At 41.9% G+C, this 8,509-nt stretch overlaps 2 non-coding genes across 2 annotated transcripts; both read left to right on the top strand.

Annotated features, from left to right (window-relative positions):
• Nucleotides 1-3,780: 3,780 nt before the first annotated feature.
• trnat-cgu (transfer RNA threonine (anticodon CGU)) lies at nucleotides 3,781-3,852 on the top strand. The gene has a single exon. It is a non-coding gene; the product is annotated as a tRNA-Thr (tRNA).
• An 853-nt stretch (nucleotides 3,853-4,705) lies between these two features.
• Nucleotides 4,706-4,777, top strand: trnat-ugu (transfer RNA threonine (anticodon UGU)). The gene has a single exon. It is a non-coding gene; the product is annotated as a tRNA-Thr (tRNA).
• Nucleotides 4,778-8,509: the final 3,732 nt, after the last annotated feature.

The following is an 8,509-nucleotide window of genomic DNA, read 5'->3' as shown; positions in this document are numbered from 1 at the left end:
TGTCTGTTAAAGGTATTGGCACCCCTAAGAGGATAATTACTAAATTTTAAAAATTTACTAAATTTATTTATTTATTTATTTATTTATTTACTGGTCTGAATGTAATCATGTCATGTTTCCTCAGGGTACAAATACTGTATTAGTATTGTCCCTGAAAAGTATTGGCACCCCTACAAGAATATTTCCTTATATTAATTGGTTGGTTGGTTGATTGATTGATTGGTCTGAATGTAATCATGTCATGTTTCCTCAGGGTACAAATATTGTATTAGTATTGTCCCTGAAAAGTATTGGCACCCCTACAAGAATATTTCCTTATATTAATTAGTTGATTGGTTGGTTGGTTGATTGATTGATTGATTGATTGGTTGGTCTGAATGTAATCATGTCATGTTTCCTCAGGGTACAAATAGTGTACTAGTTATTGTCCCTCAAAAGTATTGGAACCCCTACGAGAATATTCCCTTACATTCACTAACCTTTATTTATTTATTTATTTGGACTCATTGTTGCACACAATCTCTTTACCACACATTACCTCCCACGAAGAAAAAAACAAAAAAAGCAAAAAGCAAAACACACGAATGCGCTATTCATTTCAATTTCAATTTTTTCCCCCACATTTTCCTGAAGGGTGCCAATAATTCCGGAGGACACTGTACACAGCCTTGTGTAATTTAGTGCAGTCTGGCAGTTGGGTTACGTAAGTGCTGAAGTTCTTCTCATGTCACACACACGGTTTTGGCCGGATGAAGGATTTGATGGAAATATGTTGGTTAGAAATGTCAGTTATGCGCAGCGGGCCGTCTGGGTGATTATAGTCTGTCTGAAACTCTCCAGCAGAGAACCGACTCGTTTCTCTCGCATTCTCCAAGCTGCTGCGGGCCAGAGCCGAGTCGGAACGCCGCACACATGTGGTTCCGGAGGATGGAGAACCGATATGAAATCTGGACTGAGTGATGTCCTCGGCTGAGCAGATGCTCTTCACTGTGGAGACACACCGGATTCCAAAGATGATCTGTTCCGTGTTTTCCTTTCTCTCTCTCTCTCTCTCTCTCTCTCTCTCTTTTTTAATAAAATAAAGGAAACAGCAGCAAGTCTGGGAACAGTCACACAACCGAGACAAAGCACAGGATGAGTTTTGTCTTAGCTTTGAAAATAAAGCTAATCTTAGCCTGGATGCTTTGCAGATGAAAAAAAAACATGGTGGTTTTACGGATCTGGGTTCTGATCTGATTCTGAGTGAGGAATAAAACCCTCAGTGTCGTGCTGTTTTAGAGAAACAATCAGTGGCAGCCATTTTGAAAAGCATCACATCATCACAACATGGCTGGTTTCAAGCTAATGCTAACATTAGTAAAAAAGAAATGTCAAATCCCAACATAATGTTTTCAATTAAACTGATTTTATGAAGAGGTTTTTTTTTGTACTCATTAACAAATGTTCAATATAAACATCTATAAACCAGCCTTAAATTACCAAATGCATTACTGGCATTACCTTTAGCCACGCCCATTAAACAGAAAAATAGCTGACCACAAGAAAATGGTGATTAGCTAATGGTGGAAGAACTGATGGGCCTTTGACCCTGCATGAGCTAAATCTTCCAATAACGCAAGCTCAGCCACTGCAGCACCTACTACACACACACACACACACACACACACACACACACACACACACACTCAGTAACCCCTCCCCCCTTTACAGGGTGCCATTACTTTTGTCCTTAAAGAACAGCTTGTTTTGTTTGGTCTTTTGCGTCATTCAAACGAAAATCTAAATGATTTAATACGAGACCTGATCATCTGTACACAACATTATACAAAAAATGTCCATTATAAAATCCTCAGGAGTAAAACACTAATGTTTTTGGGAATGTACAGGATGATAGGATGGACACCAGCACCAACAAGCTTCCTGTGTAAATTATTCCGACAAACAAATTAGGAATAAATCCGTTCTGTCTGATTTGATTAATGAGACTCGTGGGATGTAAGTTAGACAAACTCATAGGATATGAACAATTTTGCAGAACAAGAAAATTGTTAGTATCCTGTTTAATGTTACTTTTATTGGTTTAGGTTTTATAGAACAAACAAACAAAAGAATACTTTATAAGAAGAGCTTCTCCTCTCCCTCCTCCTCCTCCTCCTCTTCCTCCTCCTTCACCTCCTCCCCATTCCTCTTCTCTTTCTCCTCCTCCTTCTCCTCCTCCTCCTCCTCCTCTATCTCCTCCTCCTCCTTCTCCTCCTCTTCCTCCTCCTTCACCTCCTCCTCATTCCTCTTCTCTTTCTCCTCCTCCTTCTCCTCCTCATCATCATACTTTTCCTCCTCCTTGTCCTCTTTCTTCTCCTCTTCCTCGTCCTATTTCTCCTCCTCCTCCTCCTCCTCCTGCTCCTCCTTTTTTTCCTCCTCTTCCTTCCACATCAGATGTCCCATGTTCACCTTTACAAATTTCTTTGTAACAGAATAATTTAAGGAAAAATAATAAAGCTTCTTCCTCAGCATTGGAGCCATATTTCATATTCTTACTCATTACAGAGAAAAGGTTCATGTCTTTCTGATGAAACTGCTAATGGAACATCTGCAGACCTCCAGGAGACCATGTGAATCACACACACACACACACACACACACACACACACACATGAGCACTCTGGCCTTCAGGCCCCGTGACTGTGTTTCCTCTCCATAAACCGTGACTCTGCAGGGTGAAGTGTTGACCCAATGCTCAATACCATGGCAGATAAAGCGATAGCGCTCGGCCCAGGCGTCGGCTTCGTCCAAAATCAACAACAAAGCTGACTGAGCTCTGATCTCGCCTGGAGGTGGAGCGATGCAGCCTGCAAACGATTAGAAGATGAAGCAACAAAAGAGACAAACAGCTTCGGTCTAATGACCAATCTGCTGTGCTGTGCTGGATACCTAGCTAAGGGCTAGTTAAAGGTTAATGCTAAATGAAGACCGTAGCGTATTTAATGAGCTTCAGCTTGTAACTTCACTTCAAACAGTCCAGCTTTTAATACAAGGTGATTCGCTCCCATGGTTACCAAGGCAACATCACTACGGTCAGGTAGCTGAACTAGTAGAAGTTTGCTAGTCTTGTAAACAAAACAGCGTCACAATTAATGATTAGACAAAAGAAAAAACGCAGCTTGTCATGTTACCATGGAAACACCTCATTCCTGATGACATCATCAAATGAATAGCGTACACTGGAACTTTCTTCCATACATGTTTCAACAAAATAATTGCAGAAAACTTTACTGCATCAACGATTCGTGTACATTGAGCGTGAGCAAGCTGCGGAAACGATAATGCATCAAAACTAATGCATTTATATAAACCTGGGATTTATAGCTACAATGAATTCTTCCTCCTCCTCCTTTTCTTCCTCCGCTTCCTACCCCTCCTCATTTTCCTCCTCCTCCTCCTCCTTCTCTTGCTCTTGCTTCTTCTTCTCCTCCTCCTCTTTCTCTTCCTTCTTCTCCTCCTCCATCTTTTCCTCCTCCTCCTCCATCTTCTCCTCCTCTTGCTCATCTTCATCCTCCTACTGCTACTTTCGTACATGTTAAAACAAAATAATTGCAGAAACCTTTACTGTATCAACGATTCATGTACATTGAGCGTGAGCAAGCCATTGCTATGGAAATGATAATGCATCAAAATCAGTGCATTTATATAAACCTGTGATTTATAGCTACAATGAAGTCTTCCTCGTCCGTCTCCTCTTCCCTTTGGTCCTTCTCCTCCTCTTACTTCCCCACCTCTTCATGTGGCATGATGGCCAAGTGGGAAGGCGTCGGTCTCGTAAACCGAAGATCACGGGTTCAATCCCCGTTCATGCCTCATTGCAGCTTCCTGCTGTTCCCAACCATCCAGTTGGGTGTTTCATTTGTAAATTTCTCATTGGGCTGAATAAACTTTCTCCTTCTCATTCTGGTCCTGGTCCTTCTCCTCTTCTTCCTTCTTCTGGTCCTTCCCCTCCTCTTCCTTCTTCTGGTCCTTCTCCTCCTGCTCCTCCTTCTGGTCCTTTTCCTCCTCCTCCTTCAGGTCCTTCTTCTACTCCTCCTCCTCCTTTCACTTCTCCTCTTCCTTGGCCGAGTGGGAAGGTGTTGGGCTTGTAAACTGAAGATCACGGGTTTAATCCCTCTTCATGTCTTGTTGAAGCTTCCTGCTGTAGTGTGCACTATCCGATCAGGTGTTTCATTTGTAAATTTCCCATTGGGATGAATAAATTATCTATCTGTCTTTCTCCTGGTCCTCATCTTCCTTTTGGTCCTTCTCCTCCCTTCCTCCTCCTCCTGCTTCTTTTGTACATGTTAGGTTCTTCTTCTCCTCCTCCTCCTTCTGGTTCTTCTTCTCATCCTTCTGGTTTTTCTTCTCCTCCTCTTTCGTTGCCTCCTCTTCCTCCTTCTTCCGGTCCTTCTTCTTCTCCTCCTCCTCCTTCTCTTCCACCTCCTCCTCCAGGTCCTTCTTCTCCTTCTGGTCCTTTTCCTCCTCTCCCTCCTTTTGGTTCTTCTCCTCCTCCTTCTTCAGGTCCTTCTCCTCTTCCTCCTTCTATGCCTCCTCCTCCTCCAGGCCCTCCTCCTCCTTCTGGTTCTTCTCCACCTCTTCCTTCTCCTCCTCCTTCTGGTCCTTCTCCTCCTGTTCCTCCTCCCTTTGGTCCTTCTCCTCCACTTACTTCTCTTGCTCCGTGTCTGGCATGATGGCCAAGTGGAAAGGCGTCGGTCTTGTAAACCGAAGATCACGGGTTCAATCCCCGTTCATGCCTTGTTGCAGCCTGCTGCAGTGTGCCCCATCCAATCAGGTGTTTCATTTGTAAATTTGCATTCAGGATGAATAAATTATCTACCTGGTCCTCCTCCTACTTTTTCTCGTACATGTTAAAACAAAATAACTGCATCAACAATTCGTGTACATTGAGCGTGAGTAAGCTGTTGCTATGGAAACGATAACGCATCAGAACCAGCACATTTATATAAACCTTTGATTTATAGCTACAATGAATTCTTCCTCCTCCTCCTCCTCCTTCTGGTCCTTCTCATCCTCCTACCTCTCTGCCTCCTCCCCCTCCTCCACATCCAAACCAATCAGAACTGAGAATTTTTTTTTGTTTGTTTAAAAAGTTATCGTTCCCCTCAATCACCTCTGATTAATTTATTTCTTTCAAATTAAATTTAAAAAAAAAATCTTAACCTGTCATGTTACTATGGAAACCTCTCTGCTCTGATGCCTAATGACATCATCAAACTAATACCTTTACACCTGACTGTTATGAGAGACTCATAAATTTTGAAAAAAAAATGAAATTAAAAAATATATATAAAATACACTACTCACAAAAAGTTAAGGATATTGGGCTTTGGGGTGAAATTTCAGGATGCACCTAAAATGCACTATAACCTTTCCAGGTGAACTTATTTTGACCTTCTCTACACTTTTGAATGCACATGTCCAACTGTTCAGTGTTTCAGTACTTTTTGCAGAACTTGCTGTTCTCTAACAAGGAGCTTAACGGCAAAATTCACAACTGGGGTTTGATCCATGAATCGACCAATAAATTTTCTGGTTCAGTTAGAATTGGTATTTAAACAGTCCTCTTCATCATGCTGTTCACATTTTGACATCATGAGACCAAGACCACACCTAACAACTGATCAACAGTACCTCACCATTGTGAGGCTTCAAACAGGATGTTCTCAGAGGGAAGTGGCCAATGAGCTTAGAGTGTCACAGAGTGCCATCAGCAGGTTGGGACAGAGATACAGAGAGACTGGAAGAGTCACAGAAAGGCATAGAAGTGGACGTCCTCTGGCCACATCCCACGTTGATGACGGCTTCATTGTGAACAGTGCCCTGCGGAACCGGATGATGAATGCCACTCAACTCCAGGCACATTTAAGGGAGGTGAGAGGCACCCAAGTGTCACATCAGACCATTCGAAACCGTTTACATCAGTGTGGTCTGAGTGCTAGCAGACCTGCAAGGGTACCTGACCACACCACCAGGCACAGGCGTCATCGTTATGCTGGACGAGGGACCGGTGGGCCTCAGTGCTGTTCTCTGATGAAACTCGATTCACGTTGAGCAGAAATGATGGCCGCCAATGATGTTGGAGACGTCAAGGAGAGTGCTATGCATCAGCCACTGTTGTGGTGGTGTTACAGTCTGGGCAGGTGTGTCCACTCAATACAGAACTGCCCTACATCTTGTGAATGGTACAGTGACAAACCAATACTACCTGAATAACATCATTAATCCAGTCATTGTGCCCCTGCATGAACAACACAGGCCTAATTTCATCTTCATGGATGACAATGCTCCAGCTCATCGAGGTCGCATCATTAGGGAACGGCTGCTGGAGGCTGGGGTACCTCAAATGGAGTGACCTGCACTTTCTCCAGACCTGAATCCCATAGAAAACCTATGGGTTCAGCCGAGTCGCCGTGTAGAGGCTCGTAACCCTGCACCCCAGAACCTCAATGACCTGAGGGCCGCCCTTCAAGAAGAGTGGAATGCCATGCCTCAGCAGACAATAAGTCGACTCGTGAACAGCATGAGACGTTGTTGTCAAGCTGTAATTGATGGTCAAGGGCACATGACAGATTATTGAGACATTGAGATTTTTTCTTGTGGTATACCCACCACTGTTGTTGGCTTTTGTTTCAATAAATTGTTTGAGATGAGGAAATCACCATTGCAGCTTCTACTTTAATGCCCTACTTTCATGATATAATATCACTGTAGTGTGAACTTTTTACATTTTCCATAAATTTCACCCAAAAGCCAAATATCCTTAACTTTTTGTGAGTAGTGTATGTATATATATATATATATATATATATATATATATATATTGCCACAGAAACCATCAGAAACGTATCAGAACGAGCTTAATTAATAAGTGTTGCACATCTGACCAATCAGAACCGAGAATTCAACAACACTGTGATGTTTTATTCTCTAACTATCGGTTTAATGTGTTCCATAAATACTAACATAGCGATTTTTATTAGCTCTATAACACATGCAATTGATAATAAATAATATAACATATATATAGGGTATGGTTTTATTCGTATAGACACATCTGGCACTGTTTGGGAAAAAAACTCCTCATAAAATATGAAAGATGTTTATTTTGAACTGTACGTTTAATAACGAATCAAAGCTGTGGGAACGCGTTTAATCGATCTCATTAATCCAGAGCATTCCAGAGTCCAGAGCCTTTTAATTCCTGGGATTTAGCCTCGGATTGGAGCGCGAGCTCGAGGGTCAGACCCCCCGGGGGACTGCAAACAGTTTGTGCTGGAAATCGTGTGTGTATAAAGAACACCGACGTTCTGGGATGATGTCGTGGGATTTACAGGATCTGTGATGACCGTCTCGTGTCACCGGAGCTGGACAAAACATAATAATAAAGATTATAAAGATAATAAACATCGCCCTTATTGTTCATGTTATTACTGGAAACTGAAGCGGAGGATCTTGGGAAAATTTTCGTTGCCGTGACCTACGGTTTAACGACAGGTGGGAAACACACACACACACAAGGGTGTTTCACAATTATAACATTTTATTTATATTTTTAACAATTTTATTGTGGGTTTTATGATGAAATCGCGGGGCTCAGGGATGAGGAATGTGCAGAGAATGAAAGCAAAAATAAATGACAAACACATGCGTGCACACACACACACACACACACACACACGCAAATACATTTCTGAACTCAAACACACACACACACACACACACACACACGCAAATACATTTTTGAACTCAAACACACACACACACACACACAAATACATTTCTGAACTCAAACACACACACACACGCAAATACATTTCTGAACTCAAACACACACACACACACACACACACACACACGCAAATACATTTCTGAACTCAAACACACACACACACACACACACACACACACGCAAATACATTTTTGAACTCAAACACACACACACACACACACACAAATACATTTCTGAACTCAAACACACACACACACACACACGCAAATACATTTTTGAACTCAAACACACACACACACACACACGCAAATACATTTTTGAACTCAAACACACACACACACACACGCAAATACATTTCTGAACTCAAACACACACACACACGCAAATACATTTTTGAACTCAAACACACACACACACACACACGCAAATACATTTTTGAACTCAAACACACACACACACACACGCAAATACATTTTTGAACTCAAACACACACACACACACACACGCAAATACATTTCTGAACTCAAACACACACACACACGCAAATACATTTTTGAACTCAAACACACACACACACACACGCAAATACATTTTTGAACTCAAACACACACACACACACACACGCAAATACATTTTTGAACTCAAACACACACACACACACACACACACGCAAATACATTTTTGAACTCAAACACACACACACACACACAAACAAATACATACAGTATACATATATAT

This window comes from Hemibagrus wyckioides, linkage group LG05 (genome assembly GCF_019097595.1).
Source record: "Hemibagrus wyckioides isolate EC202008001 linkage group LG05, SWU_Hwy_1.0, whole genome shotgun sequence".
NCBI lineage: Eukaryota > Metazoa > Chordata > Actinopteri > Siluriformes > Bagridae > Hemibagrus > Hemibagrus wyckioides.
Note: the sequence above shows the minus strand (reverse complement) of the source record. Positions and strands in the feature narration are given on the sequence as shown.